This window comes from Amblyraja radiata, chromosome 28 (assembly GCF_010909765.2).
Source record: "Amblyraja radiata isolate CabotCenter1 chromosome 28, sAmbRad1.1.pri, whole genome shotgun sequence".
Taxonomy (NCBI): domain Eukaryota; kingdom Metazoa; phylum Chordata; class Chondrichthyes; order Rajiformes; family Rajidae; genus Amblyraja; species Amblyraja radiata.
The window spans coordinates 7999130-8019296 of NC_045983.1; the positions used below are offsets into that span (position 1 = coordinate 7999130).

The window sequence follows — 20167 nt, forward strand, 5'->3', positions numbered from 1 at the left end:
ACATCATGTTGAAGGCAGTCCCCAATCCGACGTGAACGTTGAAGGCTCTCGCCCAATCAGACGCCACTTGTGAAAGACTCCCATCCCATTGGGCGTTGTGTTGAACACTATTGGCCAATCAGACACCAGTTTCCAATTGGTCAGCATGCTGAAGGATATAAACCAATCAGGCACCACCTGCTGAAGACTCACATCCAATTGGATGTTACCTCAAAGGCGATGGACCAAGCAGACGTCATCTTGAAGGCTCCCAACCAATCAGAGGCCAGGACGCGGTCTGGCCCAAAGATCTTTGGTCTGGCTCGCGCTCGTCCCGCCCCCGCGCCACAGTGACCGTTGAACGAGACTTGGCCCCGCGTCGCCTCGAGCGAGGGTTGAGCTGTCGCGAGAGGTTGGTGAATGAGTGGGCGGGACGGGGAGTTTTAAAGGAAGAAGCGGTGCTGAGGTGACGCAGTAGCAGACGTTGGGCGTGTCTTGATCGGTCGTGGTGACGTCAGCGGTGGGCGTGTTCCGACGTGGTGACGACAGCGGAGACTCGCGTGGAAGAGGAGGAGGCGGCAGCGGACGGCGGGCACGTGTGGCCGGCGGTGTTAGTGGAGTGGAGCAGAGCCCGGGGGCTGAGCGGCGCCACTGCGGCAGCGTGAGTACCCCGCTCCCGGCTAGCGACAGCCCGCTTGCCGGCTGGGGCACGGAGGCCCTCAGCTGCCCTGCTAGGGGCAGGGAGTCTGACCGTCCAGGCTCCGGGCTACACTGCGCCCCGGCTTTGCGGCCTGTCCCCCACCGCCCCGCCGCTGGTTACCGGCCTCACTCTCCTGCCATTTCCCAGGACTGTGGGGCTGAAGGGCCACGGCCGGCCGCCCCCCCCCCCCTTCCCTGTTTCGCAGTGACCACGGAATGCTCGCCTCACTCGGCGCCCCGGATTTGCGGCCTATCTCCGCGCCCGCCCCCCCCGTTCGCCGGACACCCCGGTTACCGGACTCCTCCTTTCGCCGTCTCCCCACATATTGTGGGGCTGAAGGGCCGGCGGCGGCGCTCGTCCCCCTCTGTCGCAGTGACCCCAGGCTGCCTTGCCCAAGGTCGGCCTCGGGCCTCTGTTCTGGAGTCCGGGGATTCCCGGGGAAGGTCCGGCCGCTCCCCCCCCGGGAGGAGGAGGGGGGGTGGGACCGCTCCTCGGACCGTACTGGAGCGGAGCCACAATGCCGTCCTTTGACACCCGCCTCCCCGGCCTTGTCCCTCCGCGGGCACCGGTGGAGGTCACCGGACTGCCCCCCCCCCGTTCACCTTCAGTGGCCGAGCCGCACAACCCTCGGTATTGACCAGGACCAGCGGCCGCTGCCTGGAGCCCAGTCCTGGGGGCAGGTGGGGTGAGAGGCTGGACTCCTCTCCCAGGGATTGATGCTCCTCGCACACCCATTAGTCTCGAATCAACTAGGAGCCACTCTTCAAGAATTCCTATATTTTCTTTAGAGGAGATTAGCTTTAGTTGATAGTTAAAACAACTGACTTTAAATCGTGGGGCAGGGCCTCCAGTTCTCCCTGGAACTTGAAATAAAGCTTGTGCTATGTTTAGGTAATTGGTTTCGGCGCGCAGGCATGTTACTATTTTCCCTAAGTAAAGTCCTGCTTCTTTGTAGTAGTTTCCTTTTTGTTTGCGAGTGGCAGTTTGCAAAGTTAGTGTGCATGGCTGTTGCCTGCAATTAGTCTGTCAAGGCTTTGTTGCTGTCCTGAGGTTAAAGTGGCACAGCATCTCCACATTCAAGTCAAAGGCAGTTTATGTTCCTCTTTGGGCTGACTCTTTTGGCACAATATGGTTGCTACCCTTTGCCTACTATGCACCAGCTGTTTGTCCTTCTGTAAAAGTCTTGTGCCTCTTGTTTTAACTTATGAGTTGATCTTTCAGTGCAAAGATGACTTCTAACTGTCAGTTGTACACTGCATTAACACAGCAGTGTCTTGAATCTTGGTAGAGCTGTCTTTTTGGTGAACTTTTTAAGCATTATATTCAAAATAGTAGCTGTAAAATGTTGACCTCCATATGTTGACAATTCACTGATGTTGAGCTCTTTAATATTATTATTGGCTCACATTACCCTGATGTTATTTATGTGACATAACTAGTTGTATCCAAGGGTTTTCTCATGTTTAACCAGTTTTGGAAGAGCAACATCTTTAAAATTCCTATATTTTCTTGCTCATTTTTTTTACCAACTAAAATGAGGGTTCCCAACCTGGGGTAAATTTCACCTACCCAGGGGGTAAATTTGTCGATTCTGAATTTTTACATTTTTTTCTCATGACTGACTTTGGTTATGGTTTACTGGTTCATCATTAGTTGTTCATAAATAAGCGAATTAACCTTGTTATGTGCTATTAAAGTTGCCAGGGGTAAACGGGACAAAAAAGGTTGGGAACCCCTGAACTAAAGGGAAGTTTTCTTTTTGAACTAAGTTAAACATGTTTCTGTACAAATCTGGCATATGTCAGACTTATTTTGACTGTTACACTTTGGTGTTCTCGGCCCAAACCTTGCAGTATGTGTGACTTAAAAATTGAAGCTGAGGTTTATGCACAGTGCTTAAGTTGGTATTGCAGGTGCTGGAAAACTGAAGCTGAGATGTTGGAAGCATTCCAATGAGGCCGCATTTGTGAACGCCATATTTTACTCTTGGGATAATTATTGAGTAAACTTTGAGGTTATGGATGCAGTGGGCAATCCCGTGATTTAGTCATTACCTATCTTTGGCCAGTCTTGCGTCACCTGTTTAATGTGCATGGACACCTGATGCCCAGAGTTCCCCAGCTGTCCCTGGTTGTACAGTTACTATACTTACTAAAAGACATTGGTAACTGATAGGTAGGTATTCTCTTGTGGTTGAGACTGATCTGTGTATGCAGGGGTGTACGATGACTGTTTTTCGCACCAGGTGTCTGAGACATTATAAAAAATAAATTTAAAAAAAGATGCTCCACTGCATGAAATCTCATCTTTTCTAAAGTAAATTTCTAAACTGCTCGAGCAACTTTTTGAAAGTTCTTCCATGTTTTCTCTGGATCAATACCATGGCTGCACACAATGACTTGGGACTGCCTCATTGCTGGCCTGTTGGCAATGGTGGAATTTGTATTCCATTAATGAGATCTTGCCCTTCAATGTGCTTGTGGTATGTCTTTTATGGCTTTTTGCTTTGGTAGGATGGTAGCTGGTGGTAGATTCAAGTGTTTGCCAGATTTTTTGTTTAATTCTTGCAGTCCTTTCCCCCTCCACTTCAGCTTCTGAATGTGTTTATCCCTCTGCACTATGGAGCTCTTCTGAAGCTTTGGTGAAATCGTTTCAATGGAAATCAATATGGGATTGCTGCTAATGTGCAGAGCACATCAACTGTACACCACATCAGAGATTGTTGGTCATCCCAGGGCAGAACATTGTTGTAGGTTGTATTTGGTAGTGTCCTGGTGTAGCCATCTTCAGTTGCTGGTTCAGAAGTGGAGATATTTGCTGATGTGATTGTAGAGCTTGCAAATGTTCAGAAAATGAAGCATTTTTTGCCTCCATGCATCAAGATCTACATTACGTTTGTGTAGAGACAAAGTGCTGGCATAACTCCGGGACAGGCAGCATCTCTGCAGAGAAAGACATTTTGGGTCAAACTTTACATTTGTGTGTCACTTGTTTAGTGGTGAATAATGTGCTCTTTTCCACTGCATCATAACTGCCATGTGTACCTGCACAAAATGTGCAGCTGTTTTCTTTTCTCCAAGGCCACTCTAAAAGCAACTCCCAAACCCATGGCATTAGCAGCAGCTGTGTGGAAGCACCTCCATTTTCTGCTTCCTCTCCATACCTTTGCATGAAAATGGCCTTTAGTTGTCGATGCATCTAAGTCCTGGCACTTCAACAATTCCACGGGAGTGTTTTTACCGGCGGAAGGTAGTAATTTGAGAAAATGGCTTATCAATATGTTCTTTGAATGAATTAAAGGCAAGAGGGTCTATGAATTCCCCCCCAGATGACTGATGTAACTACTTTGCATTGTTCAATAGCCTGTTTAGTCTGTCGGGCAGTTCTTAACTAGGTTATTTAGTATTATGATTTCAGTTCGTTAGTGTGAGTGTACCAGATGAACATTCAAAATGGATTTCATTTTGGAGTACTTTGTGGTTTTGACCCTCATTTAAACAAAAAATAAATCTTATACCTTGATGATCTATAACTCAATAGTATGAATAATGAATTTTAGAGTTTCCGGTGGCCCTTATTTCCTTGGCGCAGCAGTAGAGTTGCTGTCTTACAATGCCAGGGACCCAGGTTCGATCCTGACTGTGGATGCTGGCCGTACGGAGTTTGCACTTTCCGTGACTCGTGGGTTTACTCCAGGTGCTCTGATTTTTTTTCCTACACTCCAAAGACGTACAGGTTTGTAGGTTAGTTGGTTGCGATTAAAATTATAGGTTGTCCCTTGTGTGTAGGATAGGGCTAGTGTATGGGAATCATTGGCTGGAGCAGACTTGTTGGGCCGAAGGGCCTATTTCCACGTTGTATATCTAAACTAAGCCACAATCAAATTTAGGTGGTTGGTGAGCTGGTGAACAATTGATTGTTGTGCTGTAGAGTTGAGAAGGTACCATGACTTGAAGGTGGAAAACTAGGTTTCGTTAAGTGTGATGGTCAGTTGGGGGTGTTGAGATTTTGTTAATGAAGCAGCAGTTTCAGTTGGGTGAAGTCTGCTCTTTGGTCACCTATGATCAAATTGTTACTAGCTGAATAGGCTGTGTTTTTGTAGGCAGTTCATTAAGCAATCTAAAATTGTCCCCAGACCTTTTCACAGGAAACTGGTCTTCATGCCTAAGGTGGGTTATAAAGCGGGCTTCAGATGAACATGCAATGTGACGATTAATGCACCAGTTAAGGTTTGGGATGGCATCATTTGAGCTAGTCGATACAGTGAGTATTTTGTGAATCACTGGCAGTACTTTGTGACCCTTAGAATTGCAAGTAATGGGCAAAATTAATCCTGCAAGTGAAATCTGAGCTTCTATCCCTTTTGATTTTTCTCTCAGATATGCAAATACCCTAATGCCACCATGTTGCTTGTCCTTAAAGTGACTTGAAGGCAGCAGTTTGCATCTGAAAGCGTCAATGCTGTTTGGTTTAAAAAGAACCTTGAAAAATGTGTACTCATTTCAAAGGTTAGGCAGTGCATGTAAACATTGTTCAAAGAGCTGGCTTATTCCGAAGCTGATTGTGGAGCTAGACTGAAATTGAAGGGTTTTTTGCATTGAAAGGAGTGAATGATGCAGGTGGGTGTGAAATGGCTATGCTGTTCCTCATGCATTGTACATAACACTTGGAGGCTACTTCATGACCCATTTCCCCTTTACCACATTCTGCTTTTAATATTGGATGGACTTTGTGACACGACAACAATTCTGCACTGAGTTTGCAGCTATTCCTTATGTGCACTGACGTTTGCCATTTATACAGCCATAATATAATTAAACTAAGTGGTTTTATTAAGGAGAAGCTTACCAACTTTTTGGAAGATATAAATAGCAGAATCAACAGAGGCTAACCTATAGATGCTAATTGGTTTCCAGAAGTATTTGATAAAGGGCTACAAAATAAGGGTTGGGTATTAGGGCATGTTAGCATGGGTCAAAGACTGGTTCTCACATTGACAATTTCTGGGAAGATGTAACTAGTAAAGCATCACTTCTTGGCACTCAAATATTGATTGTCCATGTTAATTATTTAGAGACGCATTAGAGTAAGTAGTCAAATTTGCCAGTGACAAAGATGGAAGGGCATGCAGAGATGTTTGAGCCCTGCCGCAAGTTGTTTGTTGGGGAAGAACTTGGCAAATGAAATTTAATGTAGGTATGCGGGCATAGTTGCACGAGGCTGGCAGGTTATTTAAAAAATGGGATTTGTAGGATTGTTGAGCTGACAAATCTCTAGAATCCTCCACCCCAGGGTGTAATGGTATAAAAAATACTGAAGGTATTTAAATACTATGGAATTGAGGTTTATGAGCACAGGAGATGTTGAGTACTAGGGCAGATCCACCATGTGAGTTTGTGGAGCATGCGTCAATGTTGGTAAAATCGTATCAACCACGTAATGTTTTTTGGTCTTGATAAATTATGTCACTCATTACGTCTTGAGTAGATGATTATTTTGGAGAATTCAAAGGTTTTATTCCTTTGTCGTTTTTAAAGCTTTGCCATTCCTGAGCTGAACAAGACTAATTGGCAACCTCAGCCGATTTATTTAAGTGCAATTACAGAATATGAGATTCTAATACACTTCTGGCCCACAGGGGAAGTTGGTAAGTGAAATGCTTTATAATATTGGTTACTTGTATGATTTCTCTAGCCACTGCAAAGGGCAGGCAATTTGACACTGATGTATTCGCTATAATGTGAAACAGTGATTGAGGGTTAGTCTTTTAGAGTGGAAGGGGGTGGGATAGAAACCCAATTACCAAATGTTCCACGGGATATTGTATTTAAAAGCAAACAATTTGTTTTGTTTGAATCTCACCAATATACACATGCATCATTTGCGAGGATGCATGTGTATATTGGTGAGATTCTCTAATGATAATGCACTATTGTGTTATCTGGAGGGCCAGTTCATTGGCTATATTTAAGAGGGAGTTAGATGTGGCCCTTATGGCTAAGGGGATCAGAGGGTATGGAGAGAAGGCAGGTACGGGATACTGAGTTGGATGATCAGCCATGATCATATTGAATGGCGGTGCAGGCTCGAAGGGCCGAATGGCCTACTCCTGCACCTAATTTCTATGTTTCTAACCACTGGGGCAATCCATTTACTTCCTTCCCTATTAGTTCAATAATTCTTTAAAAGAGCAGTAAATTGTAAGTTTGTGCAATCTGGGCTTGCTGCCCTTTCCTGTTGAGCATTGCCATAAATCTGTGGTGAAAACCCATTATAGACTGATGGATGGCATTTATGTGGTGTTTTCTCTATCCATCTCTTCCAATGGTTTGTGCACCATTTTGCTGGAGTCTGTGAAATGGGATTACTTTGAGATGTACACTTCTGTGACATAATATTTGAACTAAGCAATTTAGTGAGTTGTGCAGTACTGGCACATTATTAGTTAATAGGTTGCAGAACAGAAATTGGGAGCAATTATTGCCCTGAATCATCTTTGCAGGCAGCAATAGGTATAACAAGCTCAATGTAGCGTGAGTTTGTTTTTGTGGCATAGGATTGTGAGGTTGCCAAGTGTGAAGCTTCTCTTCATTGGGTGGTTCAACCTTGCACTTTATTTTGGAGATGTTGGTCTCCATTTGGAGACATAATTCAGGATGATATACATGTTAAAGCTATATTGCAAGTAGTTTTTCCTCATCCCTTCCCACGCAAATCACCCCATCTCAGGGTACCTTCCCCTGCGACTGCACAAGATACAACACCTGTCCCTATACCAGGGGCCCTGACAGTCCTTTCAGGTTAGGCAGAGGTTCACTTGCACCTCATCCAATCTCATCTACTGTATCTTGTTCAAGATCTGGAATCTTGTATATCGGCGAGACCAAACATAGACGGGGCTATTGTTTCGCTGAACACCTTCACTCAGACCGCTTGAACCAACCTGATCTCCTAATTGCTAAACACTTTAATTCTCTTTCCCATTCCCACACTGACCTTTCTGTCCTAGGTCTCCTCCATTGTCAGTGATGCCAAATGCAAATTGGAGGAGCAGCATCTCATATTTTGCTTGGGCAGCTTACAATCAATATTGATTTCTCTAACTTCAAATAACCCCGGCATTCCCTCGCTCTCTATCTCTCCCCCACCCAAGTCATACCAGCTTCTCGTTTTCACTCAACAAACGGTTAACAATGGCCTGTTTCCTTTATCATCGTTACTTTTTTGCATATCTTTCATTCGTTGTTCTTTATCTCTCCACATCGTCTATCTCTAATTTTCCCCTTCCCGCAACTTTCATTCTGAAGAAGGGTCTCGACCTGAGATGTCACCATTCTTTCTCCCCACAGCTGCTGCCTGTCTTGCTGAAATACTCCATCTTTTTGGTTATCTTTGCTTTTCAAAGATTGGTTGGTTGTGAGCAAAGTTATACTATTGACGTGGTAACGTCACTTTCGGATTTAAACACTTCTTGCCACTGCTAAATATATTCAGCTGCCTTGGGAAAACGCTCTGCACATCCCAATCTGTCCATTGTGAAGTTTTTTGAAGGAAAGTGTGTGGTACAGACATGGGTGTCCTTGCAAAGTACACGCACATTTATCCTTTCACCTTGATGTGCTTAATTCTAAATTGCTGTTGAGGTGGATGAGTTTCTGGTAACAATTTGCAAGTTGTTTGCAGGGGACAGGAAATGCAAATATAACATTGATCTTAAATGCAAAGAGAGTGGAGCATAAAAGGCAGGGAAGTCTTGTTGGTCCCTGCATGGAATTGGTGACGTCATGCCTAAATTATTACACACCAGTTTGCTCTCCTGGCGATCGTAACAGTTCAGACAAATTCTGAACGAAGGGGGTTGAGCATGTTAGGCTTGTGTTATTAAAGCTTGGACAGTGACTGTGATCTTACTAAAATCTATCTGCTTGAACTGCAATAAGGGAGATGAGTATTTTTCAAGGTGTTTTATGATGACTACCCTCATCAAACATGCTTACGTTGGGAATAGCCAGAATTGAGGGATATTTTGCCAGTTTAATAGTGCTGCATACTTCCATTATGAGTATTTATGGGGCCTGTCCCACTTAGGCAATTTTTCAGACGACTGCCAGCGACTGGGGGAAAAAAGTGCGCGCACACTCCTTCACCAGCCCGTTATGCAGGCGGGGGAGCACTGTTTGAGTGAAATTCACATGGTGCAAAGCCAAGGTGATACAGACACCGTGATGATCAGGAAGGTTGGTGCTGTAAAAAGACTGCTAAAGCACAGTGTACGCTAAGTCCTTTAAATTAAGGAGGAATAGGGGGGAGAATGGGTTAGAAGGAGAGGAGACAACTTTTATGAGGCCAGAGATACACAGCTGTGAAGCTCGGAAGACATTTAACATTACTGGTCAGTTATCCTTGGTTCTGAAAACTACTGCTTATGGGGTTTTTTTCCCCCCCAATGATCCAATGAAATTCACCAGTCAGCACCGGCTACAACCTACGAGAACCTTCGACCTCCTGGCAACCCACCTACGGCACGAGAATTCTCGCTACTCTCCATGGGGACTTCATTCTAGTCGCCGCTAATTTTTCAACATGTTGAAAAATTCGCGTCGACTAAGATCAGGCCCCCGACTAGTTCTCAGAATGCGGGAACTCCTCACGACCAAAAAAGGCGACACCCCGACGACCACCCGCGAACATGTGGCGACTGCGTTTTTAAATATGGCCTCAAAACTCTTGCCACAGTTATGGCTGTTATCGCTTTTGGGAAGGCTTCTCGTATGCTGGGGATGAACTTCTGCATCTTCCAGTCTACATTGTAGTCCTGAACCTTTTTTTTTTAATCCACACTTCCCCTGTAGCTAGAACACTATGCTCTCTTTATTTTCTTGCTGTACCTGCATGATATCATTTTCCTTGGATAGATTGCAAATGTTTTCATTATCTTGGTACAATGACTATAATAAACTAATACTGATAAAAGGGATTTTGTCCATGGTTTGACCACTGAGACGTGCATTGAAAATGGATAACTTAAACTTAGTCAATTAATTATTCAAGTTTTTGGGCATCTTGACAATTGCAACTGCTTTGGAGTCCCATGAGATAACATGGCATTGCTGTTTAAGCGATTTTTGAGAGCTTTTGTTTCTTTGGGTATCATTTTGTCATGACATCAGGGATCCATCATTGGCTGCTCTTACTGTCATTACTGGCTTCCTGCAATATATGGCTTGATGCCCAAATGTCCAATGTATCTTGAAGCAACAGCACTTTGGCCCAATGCTTTTTTCCTCCCAACTTTATCTTTTCATTTTTGATGGGTTCAGCATGTCTTAACATGAATGAGATAATTCAGCTCAGTGCAAGCTTGAATAAACTACACATTGAAACATCTTGGTCTCTTGAGGGTAATGATCACCAAAGTTCCCAGTCTTTGAAAGAGTCCTATTGATCTTGGTCATAAATGGCCAAATCCTTGCTCTTATTGTTGACCCCTTCCACTGTACGTAGTGCAGCACAGTGGTGCAGCGGCAGAGTTGTTGCCTTGCAGCGCCCGAGACCCGGCTTTGATCCCAACTGCGGGTGCTGTCCGTACTGCGTTTGTACGTTCTCCCTGTGACCTTGTGGGTTTTCTGAGATCTTCCGTTTCTTTCCACACGCCCAAGATGTCCAGGTTTGTAGGTTATTGGTTTGGTATTAATGTAAAATTGTCCCTAGTGTGTGTAGGATGGTGTTAATGTGTGGGGATCGCTGGTCGGCGCTGACCAGGTTGGCTGAAGGGCCTGTTTTGGTGCTGCATCTCTAAAACAAAAAAATAAATAAAACTAGTACATGTGACAAAGTCTCATTGAATAAACTTTCTAGTGTCGCCACAAACCTGTAGTCGGGCCATCTTTGGTATTCAATGCCCTTTGAAGAGATCGCATTTCAAACCCAAAACCTGTACTCTATTGGTTTAAGAGATTTTATATAAAAGGAGACTTAAAGATTTCTGCTTATGGCTTTTTGGTCACCCTTTCACTAAGTGTAACTGAACATGACTCGAGTGATTTCTGTTCCCTCCACCAGTTGCTCAAGAAGAGAAAGAGCAACTGCCTCTGTCCTTTCACCTAGCAGCTGCCTCGGCAGTATAGCAAGGAGCAGTCATTTGTAGGTCTGATTCAGCATAACCCTGTTCTTGGGATTATTGATTGACATGAAGTGTTAGGTGAACTTCCTGTTGTCTCCATGTGGATTTGAATTTGAGGTGTCCCTCAAACTGGGCAGGTTAAGGATCCTGAAATTAGGTGCAGTCATCATTAAACTACTTGATTGACACCGATGTATCAGTTATCTACCAGCCATAACACTTTGGTGCAAGTTTTCTTGGCCTTCAATGAGAATTGTTTTATGCTGTGGAGAATTGAACTGCTGTGATTGCAATGGAGAGGGTGAAGAGGAGATTCACAATGTTTCCTGGGCTGGAAAATGTACCGATATGGGTGGACAAGATAACAATGTTCAAAGCATTCAGCCGATCAAGCAGCATGGGTAGAACAAAGTTTCTCTTTCAGATGCTTTGTCAGGTCTGAATTGGGAAGGAGAGAAAATTAGTTACTTTCAAGAGGATGGATGGAACCGTTGTCCTGGCAATTATGGACGTGGCATCTGCTTCATGGTTTGGGAGGGTGCGGGGAAGAGGAAATGTAATGATGAAGACTTTGTGCTGCACTGATGGATGAATGAGTAGATCATCCGTACAGCATGACCAGCTGAGCATATCTTGTGGCCCAGCAATGTGCAATTTTCTAACAAGATCCCCATTTTATCACCAACATATGAATGAGAATATAACCCCATTACTCTTAACCCTTGGTGTTGATTATAATGCAACACTGAAAGCTTATGTATTTGTATATTTACTATATATCAGGTTACTGTGGCAAAGTTCTCTTTACATAATTTGTCATATCAGTAATTATGCCAATGTTGGCCTGGGTACAACACTGTGCTGTAAACCCATGGGCTTGTAGTCAACTAAAACCTTTCCAAAATGGCATCCAATAAATTCACCAAACTGATGGTAAGTGCTCAGATTTTTAGCATGTTTGGTTTATGGCAGCTTAAAGTTTAGCGTTTCTGCTGCAATATGGTATAATTAACTGATAATTCTCTATTTTATACTTTGAACTTTAGCAATACAGTGTGGAAATGGGCATTTGGGGCACAACAAGACCACGTTGACCAGTGATCACCTCGTATACATGCACCATCCTTCACACTTGGGACAATTTACGGAGGCCAACTAACCTACAAACCTCTGTTTTTGTATTGTGGGAGCAACAGCATTTTGTTCAGACTGAAAGGTCTGAATGACAATAAAGGAAATCTAATCTAATCTAATCTAAAAATGGGAGCGGGTGGAGAAACTCCAGTCACAGGGAAAATGTACAAACTCCATACAGACAGTACCCGTAGTCAGGATTGAATCAGACCTCTGGTGCTGTAGGGCATCAACTCTGCTGCGCTACTGTGCTGCCTCGGTCGGTCATGCCCATGGCTTGGGCATTACTTTATTCTACTTTGGTTAACAGGCAGAACAATCGGGATCTATGGGTGGTTTTTATTGGTTTGGCATTTATAACAGGTGTGGGGTAGACCTCAACTTGGGGCCATCTATTTGAGAAACCAAATGGGGAATTCAAAGGTGACATCTTCACCTTGAGTATGAATTGTAATTCTGTACAAATGCATGCTGAATAACAGAGGGTGAAGAGTTGCAAGCTAGGAACAGACTTTACTCAAATGTAGGAGCTTATGAGTAAAGTCTCAACTCAAATGGTTGGACGCAGTAACCAGTTTCACGACTGCTCTCTGTATCTCTAAATCGAGATGGGTATTTTGAAGGCTGAGTTTATTGCAGCATTTGGGGTCAAGTTGCATATCTATCGGCTATGCAAGGCTGCATTGAATAGGAAGTATTTTAAAGTGCCTTATATAATTTCTTTTTGGCAGTTCGCAGTCCAAACCTATGCTTGAAGGCTCCAGCCTCCTCCACATTTGTGCAGCTATCTGAATCTGAAGTAGCTGAAACAGACTCTTTGACTCACTGAGCCCCTGCTGACCATCGATCACCCATTCACACCAGTTCTTTATTGTCCCACTTTTTCCATCCACTCTATACACAAGGGGACAATTTACAACAGCCAATTGACCTACAACCCTGCATGTCTTTGGAATGTGGGAGGAAACCAGAGCACCATGAGAAGACTAGTGTGGGTCACAGTGAGGCAGCAGTTTTGCTTGAGCTCATTATAAAAATAATAATAATAAATTTTATTTAATGGGCGCCTTTCATACATCTCAAGGACACCTTACATAGTAATCGGAATAAAAACATATAATCGGAATAAAACAAGTAATTAAAGACATCACAGTGACACAAATTAAAAACAGAATTCAATCCAAAAACAGAAAATCAAAAACACAGTGTGAAAAGAGAGCAGCGGCAGCCAAAGCGCGCCAGCGTCCCCTCTCTCTTCACGGCAGCCATCTTGGACACAGACCTACAGGACTACAATTAGACATTATATTCTGTTGGTTTTAACTTGGAGCTTAATTGATGTTTTAAGCCTTTTATTCAAATAAATCCTTTGTTCGACTTGCCAATAAGATTTTATTGGAAGATTGATTTTAGCGTTCTGTCGGAAGTTTGCTGACTTAAGAAAATTTGTGAGACCTGAAGGTATTGGTTTGTTATGAGTGGTACTAAGATACGGTAAAAAGCTTCATGCTATCCAGTGAAGTCATACTATACATACAATACGTACTGTACAATCAAGCCATACATAAATACAAGTGCAGAAAACTCGGTGGTAGTTTTGGTTGAATTTCATTCTGCTTGATAGGAGTTGGTCAATAATGAGCTGTTTATATATTTGACTTTGGTACCCAAGTGATTGGAATAAAAAAAAACTCTTGCACTGGAAAGTGTAGCGAAGGAATTCAAATATGTTAACCAATTCCAGACAAATGGGCAATTTTAAGGCTTTGATGCAACTTTAGACCATGGTTGTGATGTTGAGGATGGTATTGTAGATTAAGACCAGTGACTATTCAATGAATTGAAAATGTGCGTCCGCCGCCCCACCCCACCCCCCACCCATTTCACATCTGAGATATTTTGGATTAGTTTTCATGGGAGACCGTAAGTGTTAGGAGAAATTGTGGTTATGTTTGCCTCGGTAACAAAGTAAACTGAAAACAAGTTGTCACAAGGTTTGACTTTGACATTGTAACTGTTTCAATTAGTGTACTGTGTTTTGTATTTCTGAATTTGGAGCTGATTATAGTAAGGGTTGACCTAAATTAGAGTGCTTAAGTACACTTTGTTAATTTGAGTTGCACCTGCCAGGTTAGTTGTTTTGTAATTCCTTTTCATTATTTAGTTTTTAAGAGTCTTGATCAGTAAAACTAATTTCTAGTGGCTTGAATGTACGTAATTAAAAAGTTTTACACTATTGAGCAAATGGAAGATAATTTGCTTGAAAGAGTCTAAATTTGGCTTGAGTAAATCTTATCCCAATTTCTACAGAGACTTTGTGCACATGCGTGCACTTATTATTTCAGTGTTTTGGATGTTCGAAACCCTTCCAGTTCTGACTGGTAATGCACTGAAATGTTTGCATTTATATTTTGAAGTAGGATGAGCTGAAATGTTGTCTGTAGATTATTTTTACAAGTAGTTACTAATTCGGTGTCCCTGCTATTAAGGTGGCTGCCACACCTTTGAAAGAAAGGAAGCAACAGATGTTGTGGCAGACACTTGCAAATTAAAACGGCATTGCTTGCTCAATTGAGTGCAGCATTCTTGCAGCCTAGTCAGGACCTCTGTCGCAGTAGCATGGGGAAATTGTACTTGAATTAATATTTAAATTCTCCATTGGTAGTCAAATCGGCTTAATTGACTGCAAAGTTTTTTGTGATGTCAGTGTAAAATGAAGGGTGCCTTGCCATATCAGATGTTATCTTTGGAATGATAACGTTTTGGGTAGGTATGGAGTGCTGTTGGACCTTTGTAAAGTTAGGTTCAACTTACTTATTTATTCTTCCATTGACATCTCCTCTAAAAACCATAATCTGGTTACTGCTATTTGGAGGAAGTTCCGTAACTAATTGGCTGCTGCACTTCCCACTTTACAAGTATATTTAAAAAAACATTTGGGCAGGTACATGGATATAATAGGTTTAGAGCAGGGGTCGGCAACCTTGTTTTGCTTGGGGTCCAGGACCCATGTCTGAGTGGATGGCGGGCCACATTATCGCCATAGTTAATAAATTGAGGTAATAATAATACATACTAACTTAATTAGTAATAATACATGCTAACTAGTGTGACACTTGGTGTTTTTTGCATTCGTTTTCATATGTTTTTGAATTAGTTTTCTGCAGGTCCCAGGTCGCCTGTGTGCCCCAATGACTGGCTGTAGCGCCCAGGTTGCCTGCGAGCTCCGGGACTAGCTGTAACGCCCAGGTCTCCTGCCCCGGGACTGGTTGTAGCTACCTGGTAGCCTGCGAGCCCTGGGTCTAGCTGCAGTTCACGGGTTGCCTGCGAGCCCCGGGACTGGCTGCACTTCTCAGGTCGCCTGCGAGCCTCAGGACAAATTGGGAGAAATAAAATGCCTGCGGGCCATATAATTTTGGGTTACAGGCCGGATTTGGCCCGTGGGCCGCCGGTTGCCGACCCCTGGTATAGAGGGATATGTGCCTAAAGCAGGCAAGTGGAACTAGTGTAGATGGGGCATGTCTGGTCTGTGTGGGCAAGTTGGGTCAATGGGCCCGTTCACACATTTTGTGATTCTAAGCGACTGCTCTTCAGTGAGCACTAAATTTAGTTTATTGCTGTGAACCTTCTGAAAGACAGGAATATAAAACTCAAAAGACCAGCACAAAACAATTGGAGAAATAAGTCTGCCGAAATGCAATAGGTGGTCTGCAGAGGTTGAAGAATTTGACGGTTGAAGGCAAGTGGTTGATCCTGGGACTTCAGGCTTCTGCACCTCCTGTCTGATGGAGAAGTGGGTCTTATCTGGATAGTAGAGATCTTTTATGTTGCCACCTTGTGGCAGCTCATTGTAAATGCTTTTGATGGTGGGGTGTGGTGTCTAGGAAGGACTGTAATGACTGTTCTCTACCTACTGTTGCCTTTCTGTGTTGGAGTTGCTGTACCAGGCCACATTCAGCCATTCAAGGTATGTTCTGCAGTGTCTCTGTAAAAATCTGCTAGAGTATTTGATGGCACACCTAACTTCTGAAATTTGACGCTATTTCTTTCAACTGGCATGTGGGCTTCACTTCCCATTTCCGAAGTCAGCAATTGTTCTGTTGAAGGTAGACCCAAAATCTTGGAGTAACTCAGCAGGATAGGCAGCATCTCTTGAGAGAAGGAATGGGTGGCGTTTTGGGTCCAGAGCCTTTTTCAGGCTGGAAGTCACGGGAAAGAGAAATGAGAGAGATAGACAGTGATTTAGAAAGAGACGGAAGGATGATTATATGGCACCGGGTTTAAAAATGCTAATCCAGGTCTTGCCAGAGATGCTGCCTGTCCTGCAATGTTACTCCAGCATTTTGTCCGTCTTCGGTGCAAGCCAGCATCTGCATTTCTGTCTAACACATTTGTTCCTTTGATGCGGAATGAGGGCACATTCCTCAAGCTTTGGGCTTGTAACATGGCAGGATTTCACAAGCAGAGTGGGAAGAAAAAATGGTAGGGACCTATTTCATTTCAGGGCGTGTCATTCACATACCCAAAACTAATCCTGTAGAACAGACTTAATCTCCATTCGCCATGGCCAGACACTGTATAAAAGAGAAAAGGATTCAACATGTCATAGCCCCCTGGGGGGGGGGGGGAACTAATACCTCTTGCTGTTTTGTGGGAATCCTTCCCCACTGCTGCTCAAAATGGAGGTGAACTTGGGATGGTAAAAGCACACCACTGAATTTTCTGGTAACTGATCTGGCACCTTTAATCTGGACAAAATTACAACACCGCCAGACTAGTTCACTGGGCATTGCGTGTGACAGGTGCTCTTTCGTGGTGTGTCCCTCTGCCCCGAATGAGTGAGTTCACATTTAATTTATATTAAATTTAAGTTTCTAGAAGTCTATGGTGCATTAGAGATAAAGGAGAGGTGTAGTTGGGGGGGGGGGGGGGGGGGGGGGGGAGGTGTATTGTTGAAGTATAATTCTGTGACCTTGGTCTGGCAAAACTGATAATCCAGCAAGGCTCTGGAACCAAGGGTGCTGGAAAATTGGTGGTAGACCTGTACTGAGGCCAGAAGTCCATATATTAGTTCAAGCTGCAGTGGAAGAGGTTCATCACCTCCCAAAGAACTAGACTGCCAAACACCTCTGACTCCAATTGTGGCAAAGTATGCAATTCTCTCTCACCAGCCTTATCAGCTGTTTCAAAAAACAACTGCTGTTAAAGTAATTTGTCCTTGATGGTGAGAGCCTGTTTATCCAGATGTTGGTATGAGGTGTTGTACTTCTGCCCAGTCTTGTTTTAATCTTAAATTGATGCAGTTGAATGAATATGCAGCTGTGTTGAAGCAGTCAAGTGAAAAATCTGTGGAATGATAGATTGTTGCAGCACAATAGAAAGCTGCCAAGTGTCTGCTTCCCTCTGTTTTTCTGCAGAAAGCTGATGGTTCCACTTCCACAAATATCTTTTCATTGCTGATTTACACAGCCCACTACTGTCATATTTGCATTGCTTGCTTTTAAAAGCACTCTATTTTTAAGCATGTGATCACTGCTCCCTCTACTTGCATTACTCCATACAGTTATGGGTGTGTTGTCTCCTTTACATACTTTCACCTCTACGTAGACAAGTTACAGTAGCTCTGATCCACGCTGAGGACATTTTCAAACTATACTACCCAGATCCCCTCATTTTCCCCTTTTGAGTGCTGAAATAATTATTTCTGCAGTGTCTTCTGTAGCCTCTTATCATTCCAAGATGTGCTGCTGCCATTCCTTGCTTAAAGTGTGCTTTCTGTAATGAATCTGACATGTTTTGACTTAAAAGCATCAGTTGCTTGCACAGTTTCTGTAATGAAATTGTTGGTGAACAATCTGCATTTCCTTTTGCCTTGCATCTAACATTGTGATCTTGACCTTGTTTTTGGGAGCAACATGCAACGAACAGTGCATGTAAATGCTTAGAACATGATTTGGCATGAGAGTGGGTCATGAGAGTGTATTTTGTGGGAACATTTGTGCAGAGAAGAATCTGTGGGTTGCATTCCAAATATTGCATTGTGCAAGACTCCTTGGAACAGTGCTATCAATGCTAATACTCTGTCTCTGGCCAACTCATAAAATATGAAGTTTGCAGCATAAACTGCCCAACACCATCTTCGGTGATCTCATCGGATGCTATTTTCCTTGTGCTGTAATTCCATTGATCATAGCCAACTTGCAACCTTTTAGACCAGCAAACTTGACTGCCATTTATTTTTCGATTAATTGTCTTAATGTATTACAGCCTGCATTTTCCAGTGTCCTTGAACCTTGAATTTATAGATCCAATTGGTGTACTTTAGTAACTAAATCTACCCATACTTTCCATTAATTGATTTTTGAGCTGGCCACTGCAGTCTGAATACCTATCTTCAATTTGCGAAGTAGTGCATGCTGCATATTCCATGATGCCTGCATCCTGCTATTAATTTGTTACTTTACAGTACACAGCATAAGCCAGCTTTTCTGATAGGAAGATGAGATGGTGAATAGCTGATCATGTGTGCACCTGATTATAGAGAAATTGAAACTCAAGTGTGGAGAATCTCAAGATTAAAATCTAAAGTTGCCTATTTACTCTAGTGCTTCAAACTGCAAATACATTCTCTCTAATTATATAATTACATAATGGTCCATAATCGACAACTTGTGTTCTGCATTTGCTCGGTGCAAAAGTACAAACCTGCAGATCTTTAAAATCTGCTTTAAATTATTTTAACTGCAAGTTTTAAATTCTTGGCGGTACATTACAGAATGTAGCACGTGCTGATTTCAATATTTTGCAATCTGCCCACAGAACTGCTGTCTGCTTCAGCTGAGTAATGCTGTGTCCCTCGCTTTTAAGGGAAAGGAATGCACTTCCTTTTTTTAGCCTGCTGAGCAGACTATTGCTGACTATTTTGGAAGTGAACAGGAGTTTGTTAATAAAAATGATTTGAACTATTTACCTTGGACTAAATGGTACACAAAGAGCAAGATTGTAACTGGGAGCACAGATTGGGCGATGAAATAAGAAGCTGAAGTTTGTGCTGGACTGACCGTCCCATGTGTTACATTTTTCAAACGACAGTTTAGCTGTGACTATATTGATACCATGGCACTTGAGATTTGTTCCCAGGAATGAGTGCAAATGGAATTGCCACGAGGGCTCATGGTGACAATATATTTATACTTGCTGCGGTGCTGGGCTGGCTGCTGGTTCAAGGCCCCTATTCTCTCACGCCATTGCCATTGACCTGGTGCGCCAACCACCCTCCGTGCTGTGCAGCTGAGAACTGATGGAGACATTTTCCTCTGTTGCTGTTGGGTTGAAGCCGGACATTGATCTCTAAATGAATCCCACTCCCGACCCCCTTTGCAAGCTCTGGATCAAGAGGCTGCCGGAAAAAGCCTTTCATTGTACCTCTGTGTACACATGACACCAAACTAAACTGAACCGCGTGCGGCTGCTTGTGATCGAGATCTGGGCCTTTGCAACTAGCAGCAGCTGTTACATATGTTAACTGGCAGCCCAGATTCCACATTCTTGCTCATCTCTGAATGGGATAGAAGATATTGCCTCCCCTCAGTGTCTTCATTTCTCTTTCCATGGCCACTCGTACCTCAACGTGCAGCCAAACAAGGAGAGAGGGAGATGGCAGCTGAACCACATCCAGCAGGATATAACGAGATGCTGTATAATTCAGTCTGTCAATGAGTGACCACTGCTGATCTTCTACAAAGGTCCACGCTCTCTCTACCAACTGGGCTACAGTTCCAAATCCCAGGTCCCAAAGTTGAGCAACTGCACTACCCACCCCAACATGCCGCATACTAGTCAATCCCTCTGTTCATTGCTGTGAGTGTGCCTGAAGAAAGCAAGATTTCATGCCATGTTCTCTGCCTACCTATGCACAGTAATAAGGATTCTTATTCACCAGGCTCCCAGCATGTAGCCTATCAATGTTTGGATTGAGTGCCAGAATTCTACAATCAAACACTACTGTTGGAACAGTGTATAGTTACCAGAGGCCCAGCAAAAGATAACTAATCAAATCACTGAGTACACTGACAGATCTCCCTTTTGTTATGAGGTTGCTAGTAATCCCTTGAATAGAAGTGCTACACTTAAACAACCCATCAAAAGGATTGTTTAAGAAGGTCCTGCAGATGCTGGAAAATCGAAGGTAGACTAAAATGCTGGAGAAACTCAGCGGGTGAGGCAGCATC

General features: G+C 43.4%; 1 protein-coding gene across 1 annotated transcript in view; it reads left to right on the forward strand.

The window, feature by feature from the left end:
• The first annotated feature begins 459 nt into the window (after positions 1-459).
• akap1 (A-kinase anchoring protein 1) overlaps positions 460-20167 on the forward strand; it is a 44622-nt gene continuing 24914 nt past the window's right edge. Inside the window, exon 1 of the mRNA XM_033045699.1 lies at positions 460-640. The gene's annotated coding sequence lies outside the window, so the exon portion shown is untranslated. The remainder of the gene's footprint in view (positions 641-20167) is intronic.